Here is a 27,398-nt window from a genome sequence, read left to right as displayed (position 1 = left end):
TGAAATTTTCCTGTCGGTTGACGTTAGTAAGCTATGCAAAGAATATGCCGCATTTTAAAGTTACGTATTTTGATATTAAACCTAACCAAGTAAACCATCACAAAAGACTTCATTTTAGTGCATATCTAACTTCATTTCATTCAGAAACTAAATCTTCAGATAAAATTTACTACATAGATTGGAACTGGAATTTTTCTTTGCGTATCATACAAATTTTCCAAGGCGTACCTATCATAATTTGACATATACATCGATCAATAAATTTCCTGTTTGACACATATCAATACAAACTATATTTTCATATTTTATTTTTGCGTATATGAGTGTTTTTTAATGGTACATGAGAATATTAATTTTTCACTAATACTGCAGGTCGAGGCTGATTCTGAATTCTCTGGAATGTTGCCATGAAAACACGAATTTTATATAGGAAATAAAAACATTTTTTGTACAACTGCGAATGTGAATTTACATCATCTGAAATGTATTAAAAATAATTTTGACGAATTTTTTTATCCCGAGAAATTATCGCTTTTGAACGACTGCAACATTTGGAATATCTCCGGGAATTTATAGTGGAAGTAATTGTGAAAACATATTAATTATAATTCCAATGAACGAGATTGTTTTATGATGAATAATAATAATTGACTGTGTTAAAAATAAATGTTCCAAAATGAAATATTTCATTTTTTATTCAGTTAATTATATAGGCAGTCAAAAAAGTAAACCAGAGTTACCCAATAAATTAAAAGAAAAAAATGTCCATCGAAATTTTGAAAATCGAAAAATTGAAGTATCGATCCATCATCAAGTACCTGTATTTAAAAGGGTTCAGAGGTAAGCAAATTTACGAAGATATGCTTAATGCCCTTGCTGATCGATTTCCTCCGTATACGACCGTGAAAAATTGGACTGCAACTTGAAAAGAGGTAAATTTTCCATTGAAGATGATGATCGATCGGGAAGGCCAGTTTCTGTGTCACTCGCCGAAAATATCGATGCAGTTCATGACATGATTTTATCAGACCGTCGAATTGGGCTAAAACGGATATCTGAAGCACTGAATATTTCATAGAAAAATTGCTGCAAAATGGATCCCCAAATGTTTGAATGTTGACCAAAAGCGTGCAAGGGTAGAAGCATCGCGTTCGATCTGTGCTTGATTTGAAAACGATGTAGACTTCTTAAACCGAATTGTTACTATGGATAAGATTTGGGTTCATTTCTACTGTCCATAAACAAAGCGGCAATCAATGGAATGGCGACACTCTGGTTCTTCAAGACCTAAGAAGTTTCGTGTCCAAAAATCTGCTAGAAAAGTTCTTGCTTCAGTTTTTTGTGATTGCCATGGAGTAATCATGATTGATTTTTTGTATAAGGGTAGAACAATAACTGGAGATTACTATTCGACATTACTGACCACTCTACGGGAAAAAAATTGAGAGAAAAGAAGCGAAAAACTATCCAGAGGTGTTTTGTTTTTACAGGACAACGCCCCTGTGCACAAATCTCATGTTGCCATGCAAAAAATTCGTGATTAAGGGTTTGAATTACTAGAACACCCCCCTTATTCACCAGATTTGGCTCCGTCCGACTATCATCTCTTACCTCAACCGAAAAAAATTTTGAAAGGTCGTAAATTTTCTTCCAACGAGGAGGTAATAAAAGCTGTAGAAGTCTGGTTTGCAAAGAAACATTTTTTTAAAGGTCTAAAGACGTTGCAGGTTCGCTGTAATAAATGTATCCAAGTAAGAGGAGAATATGTTAAGTAATAAAATATTTTGACATTGAAATTTTATTTGGTTCTATAGTAGGCTAAAAATTTTTCAATATATCCTCGTATAAACAAAGATATAGAGATTCCAATTTTTGTGACAGTTGTACAAAAAATATATTTTACAAGTGAGAAAAATTACATGCTTTTTTCAAGAGAAAGAATTTGTCGCATATCACGTGAGAAAGAAATATCATTTTAAAGTTTTTGATTGTTTTTGAACATGTTTTTAGCCTCAAAATTACAGTGGATGGTTCCAATCTATCATATGCATTCTTCAGTCCATTAATACTCTAAATAATATGTGTTGAGGTGTATTTCGAAACTGTAAATCTTTGTATTTCGTTATTATCAGTATCTAACAAATCTGAACTCTTTCAGCAACGACACAAATATCGTTGTAGCAAAGATTTGCCTTGAAACTGTTATGTTAAATCTTCTTCATAAAAATAAACCATTATTGACTGTTATACGTGGTTGTAGAAACAATAATGATGCTCAACATTGAGACGTCTGAAAGGGATAGTTAGTTACACCAGAAATCATGAAAATTGTGATGAAAAAACCACAAAATAAAATAAAGAGAAATTAATATCACAACATTTTACATGGCTATTTAAACATAAGGAACCTTTTTGTTCTTTTGAGCCTATTAAAGAATGAAACTAGTATCTACTAGGAAGAGAAAAAATATTGAATAAATGTGGGGGTAATCGTGACAGATAGTGTATTTGATGCCAAAGAAATGAATTTCTTTAAAAAACAATATTGGAGTAGGTTATATACTGAAAATTCTTTGGTTTGAAAAACTAAATACGAGTAGTTGCTTTTTACCAAAACGTTTAAGTAGAAATTTCATTTTATCTCAAAAACTATGCGGAAGAGGTGGAAATTTCAATCAATTTCAATATGAGGTAACCTGTATAAATTAAACCGAAAATCTCAACATCTAGCTTGAAATGGCTAATATTATTATTTCCAAAAGCTTTTTTCTATTCTATTTCACGTTTTATTTCATTTCGCACTTCACATCTCCAATTTTATAGGATTGATTAAATTTCCCCTGCTTTTCCCTAAATGTTTCATGGAATACCGTTCAACGAATCCACTCAATATTTTCCGAAAATCGTTCGGTAGTGCGAGGGTATGATCAGATTTCCTTAACTCGGTTATACGTGTTTGGCCATACTGTTTACTTACTTTTTGGACCAAAATAGATTGCTTCATGGTTTATTTAACACTTCGGAAAATATCTATAAGGTATTTCCTTAGTCACCATTTAATTCATTGTCAAGTTGAATATGATTATATAAATTATTTTATCAAAAATGGTTTCAATTTCATGTCAATATCCATAAAACAACTTGAAACTGGTGAAATAAAAAAATATAGCTAAATAAACTGAAAAATACGCTAGCAATAATCAAACTAAAGACTGGAAAATTATTTTGGCATAAGATAAAATAAAGTTACAGATGAGGAAATTAATATTTGAATTAAGTTTGCGTTTTGTCAGTCTTAGATCTGGGTCTGATTCCCAGTTCAGGACCAATTACTGAAAATTATTCACTGGTGATTCTATAAAATTGCAGGTTTCAAATTCATGAATGAGATGCCCCATTATGTATATTATGGGGTCGGCTAAAGCGGAGAACTTGCAAAAAAATTGAGATCTAAAAAATATCATAATTACGTGATTCAAATAATAATATTTTGAACTAATGCAACATTTTGTGTTACTTATCTAAATTTTCAATACTTTTCAGTTGCCTTGTAATATCTAGTTAAAAAACTGCAAATAATATACCAGCGTTCAGTAAAGTCGACAGGTTGAATAATCCTCCCACCTTAAGATTCATTATTTCACTATATTCGCCTGAGTAGCGTAATTTAACTAGTGAAGTTCGTTGCATTCAGTCCAGCAGAACGCGTTATACGGTAGTTAGATGCCGAGTAAATAGCTGTCACAACTGCTCTAACTATTTATAACGATTTGAATTGAATAACCAGATAGTATAATAGGGTGTATGTGTTTCTGTGCAATATAGAAGTTGATAAATATCAAGGGATTTTGAGAAAATTCATATGAAGAAAAGTTAGAGTTAAATATGTACAATTGCCAAATATTGTAAGTACGGAAACAAGCTACACAAGAAAATTTATCAAGATATTCATGCCAAAACAGTTTGGATTAGTAGGTTGTAACCAAAGAAATTTGCTTACTTTTTGGCGGTGATAACAATAAGACACCAAATCTACGAAAGCCATCCTCATAATTGCTTGGAATATGCGTTATTAGGATCAAACAAAGCTACAGGTAGATCCTGAATATAGGTGGAATATTAATATTACAAGAAAATTTTATAGCCTCAATTGATTTAATTATAATAACTGTCATTGACCAGAATTTTTATCAAAGCCAATAATACAGTTTTTTGAAAAAATTAGGTTACTTTTGTCATAACAAATCCTAATAAAATTCATCTCAAATTTCTTTAAGTTGATTCAAGTGTCTTCAAATGTAGAAGAGCCCCATTCCTGTCCATTATATTTTTCTATGTTTATGATTTTCCAAGGTAGGTTATTTTTTCTGAATGTTACTGAATATCGCTTGTTTATTTTACCTGTTATTTTTTCAAGAGAACTCTTTATAAGTCCTTTTCTTTTGATGCCTTTCTTTATTTCTATTATATAAATATAAGATTTGTTTAGAGATATTTATACTTGGATGTCTCCATTGGGGAATGATATTATATCAAAGTGAACAAATTATATCTCTAATGGGGACGAATCGAATGAAATAATAAACGTGGTTATCAATATATCTAGATACTTTGAGAATTACTCAAAGGCTCAAATTACTGCTATTACAAGATGAACAAACAAACAAACGAGAAACTCCATTTATAAAATTAATACATCAACATTCAAATTCTGGAACTAAAAGAAGTATCAACAGGACACAGTTCGAAAAACAGAACGATAACGAGATTGAAAAAAGTGATAATTCTAATTTGTTAAGTCTATATTAATGAAGTTAATAGAAAAATGTCACTTTTTTTAAAGAACTTCCAACTTAATATCTCAATAGTATAATATTCTTCTCATTTTCTATAACAATATAGACTGTTGTGTATACTTTATATTTAGATTTTATTTCATGTGTTTTTCTTAAATTATTTTCGTGTTTGTTTCGTTTTTTACAAATTTCAATCTAAAAATTGTAAGCAATTGTTTAAAAAAAAGCATTTTTCTCTCCCGAGTTTTCCCACTTTTTAATTCTGTTTATCTCCACATCTCTGGATTCAAAAACGGCTTGTGACAACGTGAAATCCTTAGAAAGACATTATCGTTAATAGATACTTTACATTCGGAAAGGAACTTCATGTTGAGGATTTGTCAGATTCATTTATGTCAGAAATATCTTAGATATCTTCGAAAGTTTTATCCATCACATTAGATATACATCTGATTTTACTCTAACGAAGAAAAAAACTGATATTGCAAAGATGAAATTTCAGTTTTACCCTTTGTAGCCATGATGTGATTCAAATATGTGATTTTTATCGTATATTCCATATATTTTGGAAATTGTACTTGATAAACAGCATGCAATGTAATGCAAGACGTAATATTTCTTGATCAAAAGCATGCGCAGATGAAGTTCAGCTGATCGTTTCACTAAGCTCTGTTATTTTCATTTTTATACTGCCAAAAAAATGTTAAATGAAGTTTCAGGTTAGGGATTTGCTTAATTTACTTATGGAATTTTTGTTAGGGGCAGCTATAATCCTGTGGTAAGAGACTTACATAATGTCAAACGACATGAAATAATTTGATTTTTGGAAAAATTGGACGCAATTTCTTGCAAGTTATCTTGCACTATGTTAAACAGCCTTTAGAAATTTCATAAAAATCACTACGCAACCATTTGGGATGTTTCTCATTGAAAAACACATGTTGCAAAACTTTATTTTGTCGCTTTGTAGATAATTGGAACTAACTTCCAAAGGATATGGTTACAGTTGTATTGTTGTCACGGATACCATTGATGTTACGACCACGTCCCTGCTATATGTATCCTAGAGCAGGTCCTGTCCGATTGTAGTGGTATTCTAAAATTCGGTGGATGTTTGTTTTATATGGTTTTATTGTAGCAGGCGGTTTATTCACATCGTTTCTTCTGAATACTTTCTAGAAAAGTCCATTCATTTAATTGTTTTGTTTCCTTATTTTCTAGAAATTCATATGAATTATTTAAGTTAGTTAAGTGAATTATATAATTAGTTAGTTAAGTGTAGTGTACGTGAATAAATTGAGAATGTAACATTGAATAGACAGTGTCTATTAATTAACCTCACGAATAGAAATGCATAAATAAGAAAAACATCACAATATCTAACATGTTTTCAGGGATATTTGAAAAGAAAAGTTTGTGGATTCTTCTGTGTACGTCAAGATCATTTAATATATATCGTTAATAGATAACGAAGCTTATATTTTGCCTCATTAAAAATTCATTAACTACATGATGTACCTATTTGGATGTATTTAATATTCTGAGCTGTTAATTGAAATGAAATGAAATTGGTGTTTACATAGGAGCTACGAAAGAAAAGATTTATTGCAGTTGTTTATTACAAGAATTATAACAGTGTAGCTGTAATGAGATTTTGAACGATATGTCGAATAGGAATAAAATAAAAAATATTAATATGTATCTGCGATTATATGAAATCAAGAAATTCTATTTTTGAATATTTTCTTCCAGCATTATCAAACAAACCAATGATCTTAATTTTATCATGAGATGGCATTGTGATTGTTGTTGTTTGAGTCCAATAGTATCTATTTTCCTTTTTCAATAAGTATCCAAATGGTGTATTTGTCCCCTCAAAAAATAATACCACAGCTGATTGTCGTTAGAAAAAGTATATATAAATACTTGTAGGTGATTATACGAATGTCTAGAGACTGAAATCTACGTCAACAATCAATAAATAAATTTATTTACTTAATAATTTGCATAAGGAAGTTAAATATATCAAAAATACTGTTAATAAAATGAAAAAATGAGAAGTGAGCGGTTTATATTTGACACCAACAATTCATCAAACTATTTAAGTACATCATATATTTGCTAACTACGAGGATGGTCCCAAAAGTATCCGGGCCAACAAAAAAACAAAAAAAAATAGTGAAAGAATATATTTATTTAACAACGTAATCTTCTTTTAGCTCCATACACTTTTCCCAGCGATGTTTAATAAGTTCGATACCCTTTTTATAATAAGAATCGTCAACATCCTCAAATAGCCATCAAATGCCGACATCTCATCTTCATTGATGGAAAATCAATGAGCACCGAGTTATTTTTCCAAATCTGGGATCAGAAATAGGGTACATGAAGTAGCAATTGAAACTATATTCATTAATTTTGGCAATTGCAATAACGGATGTGTCAGCTGGTGCATTGTTTTCATGAAACAACACTTTCTTCTTAGCCAAATACGGCTAAGAAGTTTTGCTTAGTTTATTTTCTCAAACTGACGCCATGACCTTACATGCAGATGGAACGGTCTTTACCTTATTTGGAGCCGGTTCTCCCTTTTCAGTCCATTGTTTTGATTGTTCTATTGTTTCGAGTGTGAAGTGATGGACCCAAGTCTGTAATTTTTCCATTGTGAGCAAATTTTCAGTTATGCGATGTACCGCACTTTTACAATTGCCTACAATGTCTGCTAACTCGCGCACTTTCAATCGACGATTACCCAGTACCGCTTTGTGGATTTTCTTCAACATCGTCACCTCAATTGGTCGACCACGGCGATACTGGTCTTCGCAGGCCTCGTTTAAATCTGCTATCCAATATTTTACTGTTGATAACGAAGTAACAGTCTCACCCAGACAAGAATCTAAAAGTACTGAAAAACATAACCCCGACCAATTTCTTCCACGTTAACAAATTCAATGGAAACGGAAACCTACATTATTTTATAAATCGTAAGCCTGATTTTTGGAGGATTGTTGAGTTACTGCAAACTAAATAAGATAATTGATGACATTATTAAAATTTATATTATGTGGAAAGGTTCTAATGTTGTTTCATTGATCCAGAACTCACTACTCGTTCTCCGAAGGCCACGTTTCTAAACGTTCTTATCGACAACAAATAAGATAATTTCTTATTTGGTTAAGTGTAAAAATTTGAGTCAAATATTTATTAATTGTTTGATACTACTTTGATACTTTAATGAAGTAGAAGTAGTTTTACACATGATAAAATAGTCCATGATATCGATCCATCATATGAAATTATAGAACCTTAGAAGGCGCCTGTATTGTGTGAAGCAAAACTATGCATAAACTCGTAAAAGGTGTGATGAGAAATTAATATGAATTATGATGTATTCATAGCAGTAATATCAGTCCGTTACTACAGTGAGATCATGTTTGCAGCGTCTGTTTGCAAATATGGATCTTAAATAAAACATTTAGTCCTATTGAAGATAACAGAATGTTAGAATATCTCTGTACTGATAATTTACTAACTTTGAATACTATTTAAAAGTGGTACCAGCGATGTAAAAATTGAAATGATCCAGTTAAGGATAAGGAACATTTGAGACTTTCAACTGGTGATAAAAGAGGAAATCGTAATGCAATTTGCAAGAAATTCATCTTGATCCTGATTTCGAAGCTAAAATTGTGACTGTAAGTGATAGTTGACTCTATTTGTAGTAACCTCAGACAATACTTCAGTGTTTTTAATTAAAACCAGTGACGTAGCTTCTTTGTCCTTATCAATCAACGTGTAACTTCATCGCTTTTTCCTATTTTGTAGATATTTTACGATGAAAATGCTTACTTCCTTAGCATGATAGCATATTGTACAATTATCTTTTTGTAAGTCTGTCCGAATCTGCCTTATTCGCCAGATTTAGCACTATAGTTCATCCCAAATTGAAAAATAGGATAGACGGAAGTCAATGCGGACATTGATAAGCCCACAACAGAGCATATTGAAGCTATTACCGAAAAATTATTCAAGAATTCAAAGAGATTTCACTATATTTGGGATCATATATCGTAAAAAAACATCACCATAACATTAAAAACTTTACAACTAAATATTATAAAATGTATATAGGTATACACTTTTAATGGAAATAGAATTCACTTTTATTTTATTATGTCAAGTAATAAATAACTATTTATATCGTTATCTGAATCATTTGCATAATTTTTCACTGGCATATTAAGTGAGGTGGGTGCTTGATTATGTATTTATGCCAGCCCGTATGTTGAAAATACGCAATTCAAACGACAAAGTTTTTATGAATAATCGAGTATGGGATTGAGACAACTAACTGATCTTGTGATGACATAAAAATATTTTTGCAAATAATCATTAGTATAGAAAACAAAACCTAAAAGAGAATTGTAGCAACACCATTGATTTTATTGTTTTAAAATACCTCGCAGGTTGTAGTGAGACTCAAAATCATATTTTGAGGTAGTCTGGCATACCGAAATAAGGTATGTCTATCATTAGAGCTATCAGAATGTGTTTGATCTCAAATAATCACCCCTTATAAACAGTTCTTACAATATCTAAGAAGGTAATAAAAGAAATAAAAACAGAAAGTATAGCAAACACATTTCATTAACGGATTATCAACGAAATAAGCATCGAAAAAGCTATTTTATACCATCAAATGGTGTACAGATCAAAAACTATGATAAGAGGTGCTAAGCTCTGATACCAGCATCTTTAAACTGTGTGAAAATGAACCTAGAGTCAGGAAAACTCCACGTCATCGATTCATAACTGATCCGGGAGTATTGTAGGCAAGAATAATGGTTTGATTTCGATAATGGAGGGTAATACTTTTTTTTATTCCTCCTATGTCCATCATTTTTTTGTTGCTTTGAAATCTAGTATTCTCTATATGTGACCCAGCCACTCAATTAGTTTGGATCTCATTATTTTGCTTAGTCTGTTTCTCAAAAAGGAATTCCGTATTTCGTTATTTGTTCTTCTCGGTTATAATTCCCTGTTCTTTTCACCCCCTAGTATCCTAGTATTTTCCTTAACTATATATCTAGCTTATCTTCCTCTGGTTTGTTAAGAATCCACGTTTCGCTTCTGTAGCTCATTGTTAGTCTTATTATTGTTCTCTATAGATGTAACTTCGCCTTTCTGGAGATTTTTTTGTAGCTCATTATCGCATTCAGTGCTCCAAATTGTTCACTTTTGTTCGACATCCTTGCTTCTAGATTTTTTCCTCCCTCGTCACAGTCGTCCTTGTTAACCCCCCATAACTTCAAACTTGTTGGAAGCTGATTACTTTTTCTTCAGTCAGTTGTATTGAAAATCTTGTCATTGCTCTTTTCTTTTGGTTTGCTGTGTAATCGTTTTTGGTAAGACTTATTAGCTTTTTTGGAACGTGTAGATCATTAATAATGCTTCAAAAATAATACAAAATACTACTACAATTACTGAATCGAAGGTATTATGTGAAATACGAAAATGGTTCTACAAGAAAGTGTTCTAATAAAATATCTGGTGGATGCTTGTAGGACTTGACCACCAAAAATTTGAATGTTGTGAGTTCTAAGAAATATCTGGATGTTAGTAGAAAAATGCTACACGTTCTCATTGGTCTACAGCATCAGAAAGTACAGAAATACAGCAAAAATTTATTCAGGAGGGAGAAAGTAAAGACAATTTAGATCCTAGATTCTAAGACTCTGTAATAAAAGTAGCTTTGAAATAATAGATTTTGTGGAACTAATTACTAATTTTAGTTTCTGTTATACGAATTTTGATACAACATTTTCTAAATCGATCGTAGACTCAAACCTGACAAGCTTGTGAGTACTTATTTCAGTTTCTTCTATTTTACTTGAATTTCCTAGTTTTTTTACTGAATGCTTGTCAAATTAACAGAATTATGAACCTGACACAAACAAAAAGTTATCATTTTATTACGAAGAACCAGATTTGTTTTTTCCTTTCCAAACAAAGTTGAATAAATCATTTTTCTGGATTTCTGTATACATTTCCAAATGTTTTGAAAACAAAAGTTGAGTATTCGTTAAACTCACATCTCTATATGAAGAACTAAAGGACATTTCATATTTTATAGATTATATATCATTTCGAAAGGGGTGGTAAATAACATCAATCAAACTACTAAGCATGCGATGTGTCAGGGAGGAGCTATATTTTGAGTTGATCATATCGAGGAATAAATACTACCCTAGAAATATTTTACACATATCCATAAATGTCTAGTGCGATATTGTACGACATAAATAATTAATATTTGCTGTAAAGTTTCAGGAATTTATTTTACACAAAGAACTGGAAAGAGTGTAAAAAATTATTAATATGAGTAGTTGGTCTGGAAAAAGACTATATGTGAATCTAGTATCATTCAACGAGGATCATAACATCAGAATCGTTATTTCTCTTCTTTTTCCGGCGTGAGTGACACGGAGTGAATTACCATGATGGTAAAACTGTGATGTGGATCTTAATGTGAAATATATACTAACTGAGTGTGAACAGAATGAAATCACAAGAAAGAAATACCATATTCCAAGGAATGTAGCTGAGAATATAATATCCTTAAATACGGTTCATGTTCTTACCTATTTACTTCAAATCTTATCTTTCCAGGTGGTGTTGAGCACTGCACTTCGCGTCATTTAACTTATTTGTCCTCGCTATGATCCAAGTTATTGTTGCCATTTTTTAAATGTCAAGAAGTGAAATACACTCAATTTTCTTGTTGATAAAGAAGAATTTGTATCAGTTGACCAAAGATAAGTCAAAGCTATTCTCCTAGTTACATTTGTCTTATATCATATTTTGCCATTTGAGGAAATTGAGTTTGAGTTTAGGTTTAAACTTTCTTTATCAGATTTGAGTTTTTGCGGTTACAAATAGTTTAAACACATTTGAAAAGAGCTAGTCATCGAAATTTTATATGTTAAATGTTAATAGATGAAAGAATTATGAAGTTTTTGAACTGGAACCGTCTAAATTACATCAATATAGCATCTTTGAACCATATAAAAAACTATGTATGAATTTTTGGTTTTTGTTGCATTTTCGTAGTATTTCTGGTATAATACATATTTGATACGACGATTAATTTAGCTCGTTTGCAAATACGTGTTCAAAATGTCGAACACGTTTATGATAGTTTCTCTTTACATAACCTGAATCTATAATACATAATTCAGGTAATGGATATTTCAATTTTCGAATATTTGAAAAGCAAAATTATGTGAAATTGTACTTTGTGTGAAATAAAATGCCATTTCAAATGTTCCCTAATTAATCCCTCCCGGAATCGAGAAACACAATGTCACAATGATATCTATATTTGTTGAAATATACTGATTGCAAAAAGTTGTTGATATACACATTGAAAGTTTTTTCATACAACATTGACCCACGCAATGAGTATTTAAAGTGGCAAAAACAGTAAAATTTAATATCTTGATTGGATATTTTCAAATGGAAAATGATTTTTTTGAAAATGTAACCATTCCACATTATCAGTCCACAAAATGTTCGGAAATATTCATCGATAATATACTCATTCGATAAAACTAGTTTTCAACTACTTATGGTTGCATTCAGATGGAAAACTAACATTGATAACGGATATAAAAAACAAGAGAAAGAATGTGCACTAGCTATTTAACAAAAGGTCTTAACTAAGACTTGGAATACTCCAAACATTCCGTATATTAAGTAGAAACCCTGATATGTAACTAATCAAACAATTGATAAGGATTTGAACATCCTACTAATCAAAGATATGATAAAAAAATATTCCGCAAGGTACAAAAATCGATCCACCACAAAAATTAATTATAAATAATCTTTTCAACCAACCACTAGAAAAGAGAAGATCGTCAGAAGATCTCCTACTCTGAGAATACCGTTAATTGATGATTCCTAACTCACTTTGGTAACATATAGACTTATAAACACTATTCAAATACGCGTTCCTGCTCAAAATATTGTGAGTGTTTTATCATCGTGGTACATATTTTCATCACAATAAGATTCTAAACCATTAGAATCAAATTACATTTTAAAAAAATAACATTTGATTAATCAAATCCAGTTCAGTCTCTTCCTTGTTTATTGAACCATCGCTTGAGCTCATTACTTCCTTTGCAGATATTCTAATGGGTGAGGCCAGACCAACTATATCTGTTTAAGCTCTTAAAATTTTTCTCGGTCTTCTTGTAATCGATCTCATATCTGTATTTTTCTCTTGAAGTAGTCTTGGTACTTTTCAACTGTCTGTACTTTTTGATTCTCCAAAAAACGTTTGGATCCTTGTTCATTTACACTCCTTTTTCTATTGTGTTTGATCTTCCTCTTGACTTTTACTTAAGCAGCGTTAAATAATATTTCATCCTCAACTTTCATTTTTAGATACAAATCTTTGTTTTATTACTCTCTTTTCTTTTATGTCTCTTTCTATATCACCAATATGGCTTTCAGTGCCGTTTTTTTTTATAAATATACTCAACGCTTCGTGAGCAGCATCTTTTAAGTATTTACAGTTTTCAAAAAGCGGTTCCAATTGTTTTTGATATTACCATTTTAAAGATAAAGTAGCTGGAAATACACTAGGGAGATAGTGAAATGTATTGAACAAAGTATTTTAAATAAAATGAATAAATCCAATAAAATTTTGATTAAATCCATAATACGAATGAAACGAACTCTATTTCTACAAAAACTGAATAGAATCACTCCCGTAAACAATTTATAAATTGTGAATGAACAATATATATGAAAAAATTTGTAAATTGTCTTGTAAATCTATGTTTTCCCCTGTTGTGAAGTTCCGTTCGATTGAATAACTACTTCCTCGTGAATATTCTACTCTCGTTGGTTTCGTATAGAACTTAAATGATCTGTACATTCATTCGTACATTTTACCAATATCCTGTGATTAAATTTGACCTAGAGTCATGAATAAAATGATATTTTGATATGAATGTCTTTTATAGAGTCAATATAAGCAAGACAAAGCTTAATCTAATTTTCCATATAATTGTTCCAAGCCACAGATGAGATTGCTTTCAGTACTTGGAGCTAATTGTTTTTCACGACTCAATGGACTTCTAGCGGAGACAAGAAACGGATTTTCGAGTTTCTAATAGGTACCAATCTAGCTAATACGATGGCTGAAAAATCCACTGATAATCTGCCCACACATCCGGTTTTTTATGACAAATTGTTTCAAGTAAACGACTAAAACCGGTCTAGTAGTACTTCTTTGACCCTCTGGAGTTAATTAATTCACTATATTGTTGGGCAATTTTAACATGAAACTATAATGTAGGTGCAGTAGCTAAGTTGTTAAGCATCTGCTTCATGATCTCTGATCGAAGTTGTTTTTGTAAAAGATTCATGTCTGGTATTGACATGCTTTACACCCAAAACAATAACCAAAGTATATTGAGCGTCTCTGCTTCTCTCTGATCCAGATACGACGATTTTCGAGCACCATTTCCTCAACTTGTCTCATTTTATCGTTGTTAACAGAATTGGAGAAACGTCTCGTTAGTTTTCGACGACTTCACGACCTTGACTGAATATTTTGTGCTGTTTAAATACTTATATTATATATTTTTAACAATTTCCTAGCCGTAATTTCATTAAAAACACAAAATTTCAAACAAACTCGTTGCACAATTTCTTTTTCTTTACTTCTTTTATTTACCACGGCTGATAAACACATATTTAAGACATGGCCTCAAACTATAAAAAAGAATGAATCTACGCAACTTTTTTATTTTTATAGTACCTTGAGTTATTTCTTTCATTTCCCTGCTAATGCATATCTTTTAGGTTTCTTTTGACGACTGCGATTAACAAGTTGGAGGCTTTCGAGATGTGGCTGCACCGCAGAATCCTTAAAGTGCCTTGGACGACTACATTGAAAAACGAAGAAATTCTGAGGCACATCGGCAAACAACGTGAATTATTGGATTATAGGGCACATTATGCGAAACAACAAATATCAATTTTTGCACCTACTGATCGAATGTAAAATTGAAGGAAAGAGAGGGATCGGATGAAAGAAAATATGTTAGCTGCAAAGCATCAGACAGTGGACAGGACTACACGATATAGAATCCTTAATACACACCGCAAGAAATAGAGAAACGATGGAAAATGTTACCGCGAATATCCATCAGTGGATATGCATTGAAAGAAGAATATAATCTGATGACTACTACAAAACATATAATTCTTCAAAATTCAGTAAATCATTAAGCTTAGGGATTATATTCATTCGATAAATAATCCTGGAATCCCGTTTGGTTGTTTAAGAAACAATGTGCCCCAAGAAAAATTTTATTATTTGTGTTTGAATGTTAAAAGTTAAAAAATTTGTAGTTAAAACATTTCAGAAATATATTATTTCAAGTATAACCGTACAAGAAATAAGAGCAAGGAATGAAATCGTTTCAAATTTTCGAAAATATCCTTATGAATATAATCAACTCAATCAATTCAACTAGAGAATTTATTTCGAACATAGCGCAGAATCAAATAATGCATTGTAACTTTCAAACTGAAATAAATTCTTAGTTATTCAATACATATATATAATTTTGATGGTTTCGATGACATAATCCAAAAGTTTTTTCAAATTTTTTTGTATATTGTACCTAAACAAAAGTTTTTTCGAACTTACCGGCTTTCCCCCATTTGGAAACTGTTGCACAAAACGATAACATGTTACGAGTTTTACGGTCCCCACAACCTAACATCTTGTTGGTGTTATGGAAGACGCACAACCGACTGTGAAAACGGAACACAGCGACGTCCGCCACACCCCAAATTGCGCCACGGCGCCGGCGTTTTTACCCCCTCCCCCATGACCAGCCCCCTGAATCTACAAACAACATTAGGAGCAGTGCAGGTGATACAGTTGAAAATTAGCATGAATTTTTTTTAATACACTTTGACGGTTGGCAAGTGTGTAATTGAAGTACAAAGGGCGCGGTAGTGTAAGACCGATTTGGGTCAAGAGGTTTTGATTGATTGATCAGAAATATGAGGAAAAATTGTAATTATTATGATTCTTTTACTTTTAGTTCAGTAGATTGCCCCAATTTTAATACATGTTTCTGATAAGTGATCAAATACCTCTGAAACTATTCAAATTAAGGTAAATTAAATATTCTTCCGAAAACAAATAATGATATAACAAAATAAGGGTAGGGCGAGTTAAATAAAGCTGTCATATCATCAAAATATATACGAGTACTGTTCGAAAAAGAACGTTTCCGTCTGAGATTACGGCATCTCAGTAGGCGTCCAGCCATCACAAAGCGAAATGAGAAATCTACTGAATTTCCTCCCAGAAATGGGACATTAAGACTGAAGATTAATTGTTTACCTTCAGTTTCTGAAGACACTAGCTTGGTTATCGAAATGCGCATTAAACAGTGTAATTGTGAGTGTTGGTGTAGTGGTTTACACAGTGTTTCATCTCACCATAAGTTAACCGTACTTTAAGCTTCTCTGTACAATTCCTTTCATTCTTCTATGACGAGTACAATCCCCTAGTTCCATACGGATTTCCGGATTTCTGTATTTTGACATTTCAAGAGATAATTTTTTTTGTGTTCTTTATTTTTGTTTTTTCTTTCAACTAAGTCTAAAAATGTATCAGTAACATTACTTCATAATTAATTAATAGTAGTTTAAGCATTAGTTCGAGATATTTACGTACGTTAACTTCCAAATTTTTTAAGATGCTAACATCTTTATAAACCTTATTAATAATACATCATCTCAGCAAAGTAATCTCATTTCACTCATCTTAGATTTACTCATTGTCTGCCTTAAATTATTTACCCCGTAATACCTTTGAGTTGTCTTTACCATGACTTAAATTCTGGTAGTAATAATGCATCAATTTTAAATTTTCAGTATCCGAGAGTTGATAGGAGGATTAACAACAACTAAACCTTGAGCAGAATTTCAAACAAGCATAAAAGAGAAATTTGCGTAAAGACCTTGACATAAAAAAGTTGATCGAGGAAAATGATATGACAGAAAAAATTCATATTCTTTGATACTATAACTTAGATAATGAAATTACTGGTGATAAAATAGATATTAATATTAAGTTATATGGTTAAGAAGATCTGTGATCAGATAACTTGTCTGACAATTGTCACAATCTAGAAAAAAAAAGTTTAACTACAATTTTTAACCCTTCATTATCCTGAATGGTGAACCATTTCCAATTAGTTAAACACGTGTACAGTTTTTAATATTCAAGAACAATATTGTTAAATTTTTAGAGAGCTTTTTTCAATTATTACATCTAAGTACTTGTAATATTTTTAATAGAATTACAAAATTTCTATCGCCATTACTGCCATATGACATCAATTTAAGTGATTTTCGAAAAAAACTTGATGACATCGATAAAAAAAGTTACTTAGGTATCGATGATTTCGATATATATCTAAGTATGAGTTTCTTAAACTATGGAAATTTATTTTAGAGAACTAAGTTATATTTTTGTTCTATCGACGTGTTAACAAGATTTTTTGAAATAAATCCAATGAAATTAGTGTGCAATAAAAAACTTTTTCACTGAAAGGATATTGAATTCAATCTCGATTGAGTTTTTGATTATTGCTGCGAATTTTTTGAAAATCCAAATTAAGGTGTATTCATTCCATTAAATTTGAAACAGAATATGATGAAAAAGATGTCACTAGCTGCTGCCGGTAGCTTTAAGTTATCATAGTTTAGAAAAATAAGGTATTTTGTTATCACTATTGATACAGTACCAGTCAAAAGTCTTTGCCCATCCTATAGTTTGGGTGATACACAAAAAATAAAAACAACACGATTGATTTTGATATTTATATATTACTTTCAGTACCTTTTTTCTTTCCAATTCTCTCAAATAATATATGCACAGCTTGGAATGCTTGGGATCGTTGTTATACCGAATGGTAAAATTTCTCTCTATCAGGAACTGGTGAGTCCGTACTAAATTTTCCTTTGATTCTTTATAGCATTCTATCCTCAAACTTCCCTCAATTTTTACTAGGACGCCATTAAATCCAAAATGTTTAAATTTTGATCCACCACACAATTTCTATTCCACTTTTTATCCCACTGCATTTTTATTTTAACGTTTTAGAAAAGGTTTCTTCACTGCCATCCTTCCAAAAGGCAAGCTTGTCTCAATCTCCTTATCACTGTAGAAATACTCGAAGGAAGATTCCCAGATTCATTGATCTGAGCTGAAATCTCTGGGTCCGTCGATCAATCCATTAATCATCAGCGGTTTGGATTTCCAATGCAGCCCTGAACGTTTTCAATCACCAAACCTTCTGGTGGATGCATCTTTTTTCAAATTGTAGTCCACGGTACATCGAAATATTCTTAATTACGCTCACTTTTACCTACCATATAATTTAAAATCATAAAATATCATCCAAGCCTTCGAGGGTGATTTGCATTTTTGTACAAACTTGCTGATTACTCAATTAATTTCTAAATTGTCAATGGCTTCGCAACAACAAACGTCAATGCTCACAAATGAGGTGTTCCAACTATTTTTCGATTGCAAAATCTAAAATCAACCTTTGTAGAATGAGAACCATCAATCACAAGCTCAATTTAGATCATTTTTATTAACCATATTCAAATTTTCCCACTTAGAGAGTGGAAATAACAAAAATCCCGATATAAGTATTCGTTATTTCTCAATTTCTAGACTGAACACAAAATTGGAAGATTCTAACCTACATTTACGTCCCTCAATCAATCGCCTTTGTTGTAGAAAATCCAAAATTTCTCTTTTAGTGCAAAATTACGTCTCAAAATGATCAAATTTCATGTTCGTAGCATTAGTAGCTTCGTCTATAAAATAATGAAACCATAATTCCAAATATCGAAGAAACTGATAGTACCTTACCCACCCAACGTCGTAAAATAGTTTTCTTTCCTCAATCTTCCCCCGTATCCAAAATAAAATGCTAGGACGATCGAGTTATACCACAAATATGTGTTAAATACATCTTGCATAGTGTTTTTATTGATATTTTCTATTAATCTAATACAGAAATGTTTCAATTTGGATCCAAGAAATGAACTAGGTATATTTATGCAAATTTCATTCAAATACGAGATTGTGCAACAAACATTTCAACTACCATACATTAAAACTAAACAACTGATCTGTTATAGTCATGTACGAAGAACGTAAAAACAATTCCTCTACAGGTCCTAAAGTGGATAAGGGAAAAGTAGAAGAGGAAGACCACAAAGAAACTGGAGAGATGCCATAGATGCCATAGGAAATGCAGGGAAGAGAACTAACTTATGGCCGGATAGAGGCAGGTAGCGGTTAGAGATCGGAAGACGTAGAAAAACGATCAAAATATGTGTCTTCTCTAATTTTTTTTTTTATTTATTTTCATCTGTTTGTTTTGTATCATTATATTTTTACTCATTTTTTTTCGCCCCGTAATTATTGCCAAAGATAAAATCAATACTTATGTAACTTACTGATCCGAAGCAATTTATATTTATTCACAATGTGCTTTAACACGTATGCGTAGAACTGATAACCACCTGGCGAACCTACATCGTATATCTTATCTTTTATCTGTACAAAGAGACAGATGTCTCAATCAGGTGTTGGATTTTACCTCATTTAAGCTTCATATTTGTCTATATGAAAAGCGCGTCAAATGAAAATTATGACAGCCTCATGTAGATATTAAATTATTATTATAGATAATTATTCTGCCAGGTTAAACTTCTACCTAGAAATTTTATCACAAGATATTGATATTAATTTGGAAAGTTTGATATTTTTAAAAGGTATAATATGTGTAAGTCATTAAAAAGCTCATAAAAAATAGAATTTCGCCTTTTTCCTTTTTTTTCTTTACACCCAGAAACAGAGAAGTGGTAATTACCCTTATAGTGATCTCAACCAGTGAATTAACTAAGCAAATATTCATATATCTCTAAAGAAAGTAATCTTATGGATATTTTATATCTCATTCAGTTGTACTACGTCCTGCAAGAAATTTCCTGAAAATGATACGAAAATTTGGGGAAATTCCGTTTTTCCGTGGGGTTTCACTGGGCATAGTTGCTTCGTTACAGCGTTTTATGGTGATAAAAATTATACAAAAATCTATAAATAACACATACAAGTTATATTTTTGTTCTATCAATATGTTAACGAAATTTTTTTAAGTAAATTCAATAAAATTAGTGTGCAATAAAAAACTTTTTCACGGAAAAAGATATTGAACTCAATCTCGATTGAGTTTTTTTCAGAAAAATCCAAAATAAGGTGTATTCATTTCATCAAATTTAAAACAGAATATGATGATGATGATGATGATGGGGTTTCACTGGGCATACTTGCTTCGTTACAACGTTTTATGGTAATAAAAATTATATAAAAATCTATAAACAACACATAGAATACCACAGATTTCTGTGGGAAAGCTTTTAACTCCAGAGACCGCATTCTCGCAGTTGGCCGTTATATTTTCAGAAACTCTTTGACACCTAGCGCTGGGTATGTTACCCAATCCTTGACAAATGTTCTCTTTCAATTGGTGTATTGTTCTAAACACAAGATATTTTGGAAATAATGATGATTTTTATTCACTAGAATACACTAGAATACTTCGGAATATTTTAAGAATAATTGGGACCGTGTATTTAAATTCCTAGTCCTTAAGGCAGCTTATTTTTTAAATTAATACATTTTTTATTTATATTTTGTTTCTAATCAAGAAAATTCGGGTCCTTCATTTCTTTCAATCAAAAAGAGTTACTATTGAAAGAAACTGTTAGTCTTCATCATATTTTTTACAAATTTTTCACGCCTAAAGCAACAGTAAATTCACTAGTTAGATATCTCTGTGTTTGGAAATGCGTGAAATTAAGCTAGATTCACAATAGCTTAGTGTACATTTGAGAAGAAAACACCAAACTTGTTAATATGACATCTATACACAAGAAGGAAAAATAATTTTGGACTATACTAATAAATTCTCAAACCTGTACAGTCACTAATTACTCTGGTTGTCCAAATTGTTGAATTCAGCTTACTCCGATTCATCTCTACTCCGTGTATCCATACGAGTAGTTTTTTAAACTAAAATTTATAGCTTACAGCTGCTACAGCTGCCATAAATGTCGTGGGTTAATCAAACTTTAACGTGCTTGGCTTTACTTAGTAAAAGTCCAAGAAACAAGCATAAAGATCAATTCATAAACTTCTACGCTCGAGCACGCGTTAGCGCCATCGTTCGCGTTTAACATAACTTAAACAGATTACGAATTATATATAAACACAAACGCCAGCGCTCGCGTTCGAGTTCGCGCCAAGCTCGCGCTAGAAGATGGTCAATTGTTATGTTCGATGTTCGAGTTGCAGCACCGAGCATTTCCTTTTTAATTTTACTTAAACATTAAGACACAAAATACCTGTTAATGCTGCTACCTATACTAATACCAGGTTTTCTTGATCACCAAGCAAGATGTTTAAGATAAAGTACAGATATAACTAGGATAGAAACATATACGAAAAATGGTTATTTGCAACAAAGGAAACTCGAAAATTTTTTACTTTTCAATTCGAACTCGAACTAGAACGAGAGCGTTAGCGCAAGCGCGAACGTAAGTCAACTTGAATCAAGTGATTCAGCAAAAATTTTTTCAATAAGATCTTAATTGGAGTTATAAAAGTTTTTATAAAAAGGATTTTTGTATGGAATAGAAATTTTTAATTCCATTGATTACGTATATTGTGTGTTACACGTGTCGATTCTCTTTTAATATTGAAACGTATATTGAACGAATCTGTCGGAGTGTGTAGATTTTTCCTAAACGTTGTTTTTTTTTTTCTAAATTTTCTTGTTAATTCCACACAATAGTAGAGAAGTGAGCTTGTCGAGATGATTGATGATCGTTATCACATAATATGGAAAACAAGTCTCCGATGGGCGCCATCCACCACTACGAAACAAGACTATTTGCATACCGTCAGTGTCGACACTGATAGCAGTGCAGTACGAAAAGTTTCTCTTTTTTCTCACATTGATAAAAATGTGTTGGGTAAAATAAAGAAACTATAATTAACTATTACTTGGGGTTGATAACATTATTTCTAATTCTGCTTTCACTTCTCTTTCGATATTTTTATTTCCTCAGCTTCTGGTTGCAGTTGTTGTGACGGTCTGACGCCAAAGCTCAGGAATCGGATTGCCTCGAGCGCCAATTTTTATCGTGGTATGCTCCACTTGCTCCGGGCAGCATCAGAGAAGGAAATAAAATACTCCAGGGATCAGTATGGTGATGACGAAAATGCTGAAGCCAGTTGAACAGATTGTACTCGCCCTCCTGGATTAGTAACCTGGGTATTTCTGCTAATGGAGTGTGAATACTCCAGTATAATCGGTTGACTGAAGGCCCTATCCCGACCACTAATGAGAGAGTGAATACTCAGCATCCTCAGTGGCAGTATCCTCAACCCAAGCAACCTAAATCTCGGCGGTTGAGAGCTGCAATCTCATAAATACTAAACAGAAACTCATCTCGGATTTTAACCTAAGCGGTCCTGTGTGGTCTTCTAAGGTTGTTGTAGACACTATTACTGACCTGGGTTTCTTCTACTTAAGTTCGGGCGGACTGGCGCACAAACTTTTTCACGGATGGAAAATTTCGAACACTTACTTTTCTCCGGGTCTTGTCTTCTCTGTAGATTGCATGGCTTTTTCTTCAGGAACTGCCTATTTTCTTCCAAATATTAAAACAGATATCGGTATTTCCCTTCTACCAGTCCGCTGGACGCAGGTCCGGCTGGGAAAAATATTTCTACTTAGGGGATGGCGGATTTACTTATCCCTTTTCGATTTGGTACCATCTTTTTTTCGTAGATATTTTCGTAGCTCGACAAATTAGCACGTCTTACTTGTTGGACGGACAGAAATCTTCTCTTCTCTTCGTACCTCAAGACTCATGCCCCCAATTAGTGAACTCATGGTGGGGATCGACTCTGCGCATTTGATAACTGAAAATGAGATGTCACATGTAGGCCAATAGTTGTTAATCTGTCAAAATGACAGGTTGGCGGATTTTGTTGGATTCCGATGTAATAAGGTCTCCTGAAGCGTTTGTTGTGGGTTTCAGCTCTCTTGAATAACGGAATCGCTTACAACGACTCCAAAACAGTTTAACTTTCATATTGAAAATCGCTACATGCTTAGGCGCCAAATAAGCTTCATTGGGATACTCCGAACTCATGCAATCAAATATTTTATAAGTGATATGGTAATAATTCTTTCAGTTTGTGGAACAGACCCCATACTAATTAAAATATGCTGATCATTCTATTGACTCAATCGCGACTCAGTCAGTCTCTGCTTGGCTTATTTGTTGAATATTCAATTTAACTTTGAGAGATCTCTAATAAACCATCTGTTTTACTAATCTCCGTATCAATTTCCTTTTTATAAATTCAAAAGTTACTATTAGATGTCAACGTTCGCCACCCTTGAGGTTATTTATTCATATAGTGGTCTCTCTTAATGGTTGTGGTCAATTTTATGAAGTTTTTGCATGTTAATAAATTTCAAAACAACTTCTAAACATGAAATCCAATTTTAAATTGGAAATTTTTACAAAATAATTCAACTTTTGACTTTTATTATCATATTTTATCGGCAAAGTTTTAAATGTAGGTCTACTGAATTTTGATGAGATTCCGAATATATATTAATAAAGATACGTATACTTCAGTGGCGAAAAACTGAAACTCTTAAATATTAATTATTAGTTTGAAAATTTCTACTTAGAAGATACAAATTATATTGCATGTTTTTCTGTACCTTACTATGAGTTCGGAATATTGTCCTAAACATTACACATCAAGTTTTGGATGTATTAAGGTCATGATACAATAATATATGAATGTAAATAATCGAAACCTTGAGTTTTCTTGTGGTATTTTCATAAAAAGTACAAAATTTCCTATAAAGTCAAACTGTTTGTGAAAGAATGTCATCAAGGCTCACAAAAGATCATTTTTAACATTTTTATGCCCTTATATTACGTGTCACACTTTCATATAGAGTGATTTTTTTGACTTTCTGTACCATGCGTAAATGAAACAGCGAAATTTTGTGTAACCAAGCTGTAGTTCAAGAAAAAGTGCAAAAAATTTAATTACGTCAAGAAGAACTTTAATATGTTCGTAAGTTTCTTACCACTATCAACCGCTGCAGAAATTTTATTTCCGCTACGTAGCAACACTGCTTCAAAACTAGTTTTCAACAATTGACTGGAAAATCACCAGGATTCTATTCAAAATTTACCCTTTATATTAAATTAGAGGAAATTACATGGCTATTCAAACAATGACAAACCAATTTCTGTTACTAGTTTAGCAAAATTTTTAACGTTTTTACCACGTGGATAATCGTGAATTTACTATTGCTATACCTTATCAAAGCCGAGTTTAATTGATGGAAATCTCGGCTATGACTATACTTATCTGTGACAAAAGTTTTTAATAAAACAGCGCCGTAAAATATCTTAAGCTGAAAGAAAGTTTGCGGCTTTGCAGTGTGCTGAAAATCCACGTATTCTTCGAAAATTGAAATACCGCCGAAATAAAAAGAAGTGAAGTTAATTAACTGTCCTGTAGGCATATGTTTCATGGAGGCAGACTGGAGGTTATAAAAAGGAGAAAAATAATTTTCATGGAGTTAAATCTTTTCTTTAGACTTTCGCAGAATCTTTTTTATGTAATACTCGTTCAGATGTTTCGAACTTTCAGATGTTTCAACTCTGTATTGAGAAGAAATAAATATATAATTGAATCAAAACAAGCGACTAGAAATAAACAGAAATAACATCAAATGGTATACCGACGTTTCGAAAACTCAAATAGGAATCCAGAACCAAATACTTCAAATCTTCTAAAATGCAGCATATATTTTTCGATCAGAAATATATGCAATTGAAAAATGTGTTCAGTTTATTTTTGAGAAGAAATATCGCAAACAGGAGATTATCATCTTGTCTGATAGCCAACGAACCATTAGAGCTCTAAGCTTGTAATGTAGCCTTCCAATTACTTCAGCCATAAAGTATATTGAAGAAAATGAAATAGCAAACAGACTTGCTAAAGTAGAGGCGGGAAAAACCCTTCGTATCGCCTATAAGCCTTTCTGAGAAATCAGTTACAGAACAATGAAAGAAAGGAAGTAGATATGAAAAAAATAGTTACCGGAACAATCTAAAAAGGCTAAGAAACATAAAAAGATAACAGGTATCCTGTCGGGGCATTGCCGCCTTAAAATGCTGAGTGGAGAATGTAGAAAAATATACGTGGAGATCGAGAGACTACGGAACTCCAGTGCCTTACACCTAGTTGCGTATGGACAATGAGATGATCTTTGGTAGCTAGAGCTATCCTATATCCTGAAAGCAAAATAGATACCGTCTTTATCTAATGATTTAGCAAAGTATGTTTTATATGAATGGTAGAAGCAAAATTTAGTCACGAGCTTCCATTGAATTCTGGATCCATATTTTCTCTCAAGGACTAATTTCTTCTTAACCAATGCTCTTGTTCACTTTTCCAAATAATCGAGGTTTGAGCGGAAATACATATAAAAGTTGAATAATAACTTTATTTTCCAGGTTGCAGACGCCGGCGGGCTGGAGCTGTCCCTTATTGAGTAACAGCGCATCAACATCAAGTTTCTTGCAAAGCTAGAATGACCGTGTGAAATAAGTTTATGGAGTCAAGTCTCTGAAGGAACCAGCCGTGAACAAGGGGTTAAAAAAGTTCCCGGAAGGACTCCTGAACAGAAAGCAATGAGGGTTGAGTATTGTTAGGATTGGTTGAAAGCAGAGGAAAGAGGGGATTTTCATCACGACATTGCGCCCGCTCACAGATCGCTCGTTGTGCACCATGCTAAATCACCCTGACAGATCACCCCATTCATTCATCCGATTTAGTCCCTTGTGACTTGTTCTTGTTCCCCAAATGGAAAATGCTTCGGGAGCAGCACATGGAAGATGGGGAAACCATCAAGGCAGAAACGACACTGAACAGCATCACAACTGAACACTTTCTTCAATGTTGGCAGAAGTGAGTGTACTTTAAAGGAGAACATATTCTAATACCTGAGTAATTGTGAAAATAGTTATTATTAATCTTTTTTACGTATTTTCCGGGTAAACCTCGTATATGAAACGGTTTGAGCTGTAAAGAATAAATAAACGCCAGTCGTTTGGTTCGTATGGTTTCAGGCCTTTTATGTAATTTTTGAAATCTGAACATGAAGTTTTGTTCGGAGAAATAACGCCACAATTAAAATTTATTATGGTGTCTCAGAGAAGGAAATGTTTTTTTCAGTCTCAGAACTTTCAAATGTGAAGCTTGTTTCAAAACATTTAAATTTATTACAAGATTATTCAACTCAATCTCGGAAAAGTATTTTGGTTCAATTGATATACGTTCAAAATCAGAAACATTTTATGATGACCTTGGACAATATGGCTTGTTCTGACGGTACAGATATATTTTTACTTTCAAATTTGAAGCTTGTTTCAAAACATTTAAATTTATTACAAGATTTTTCAACTCATTTTCGGAAAAGTATTTTGGTTCAATTGATATACGTTCAAAATCAGAAACATTTTATGATGACCTTGGACAATATGGCTTGTTCTGACGGTACAGATATATTTTTACTTTCAAATTTGAAGCTTGTTTCAAAACATTTAAATTTATTACAAGATTTTTCAACTCATTTTCGGAAAAGTATTTTGGTTCAATTGATATACGTTCAAAATCAGAAACATTTTATGATGACCTTGGACAATATGGCTTGTTCTGACGGTACAGATATATTTTTACTTTCAAATTTGAAGCTTGTTTCAAAACATTTAAATTTATTACAAGATTTTTCAACTCATTTTCGGAAAAGTATTTTGGTTCAATTGATATACGTTCAAAATCAGAAACATTTTATGATGACCTTGGACAATATGACTTGTTCTGACGGTACAGATATATTTTTACTTTCAAATTTGAAGCTTGTTTCAAAACATTTAAATTTATTACAAGATTTTTCAACTCATTTTCGGAAAAGTATTTTGGTTCAATTGATATACGTTCAAAATCAGAAACATTTTATGATGACCTTGGACAATATGACTTGTTCTGACGGTACAGATATATTTTTACTTTCAAATTTGAAGCTTGTTTCAAAACATTTAAATTTATTACAAGATTTTTCAACTCATTTTCGGAAAAGTATTTTGGTTCAATTGATATACGTTCAAAATCAGAAACATTTTATGATGACCTTGGACAATATGACTTGTTCTGACGGTACAGATATATTTTTACTTTCAAATTTGAAGCTTGTTTCAAAACATTTAAATTTATTACAAGATTTTTCAACTCATTTTCGGAAAAGTATTTTGGTTCAATTGATATACGTTCAAAATCAGAAACATTTTATGATGACCTTGGAC

General features: G+C 32.0%; 1 long non-coding RNA gene across 1 annotated transcript in view; it reads right to left on the bottom strand.

Annotated features, from left to right (window-relative positions):
- The window catches only part of LOC130891280 (uncharacterized), an 88,907-nt gene extending 73,271 nt beyond the window's left edge, over positions 1–15,636 (bottom strand). Inside the window, exon 1 of the long non-coding RNA XR_009058874.1 lies at positions 15,529–15,636. This is a non-coding gene — a long non-coding RNA (uncharacterized LOC130891280). The remainder of the gene's footprint in view (positions 1–15,528) is intronic.
- Positions 15,637–27,398: the final 11,762 nt, after the last annotated feature.

This window comes from Diorhabda carinulata, chromosome 3, assembly GCF_026250575.1.
Source record: "Diorhabda carinulata isolate Delta chromosome 3, icDioCari1.1, whole genome shotgun sequence".
Classification (NCBI taxonomy): Eukaryota; Metazoa; Arthropoda; class Insecta; order Coleoptera; family Chrysomelidae; genus Diorhabda; species Diorhabda carinulata.
The sequence above is the reverse complement of the archived record's forward strand: the minus strand, read 5'-3'. Positions and strand labels throughout refer to the sequence as shown.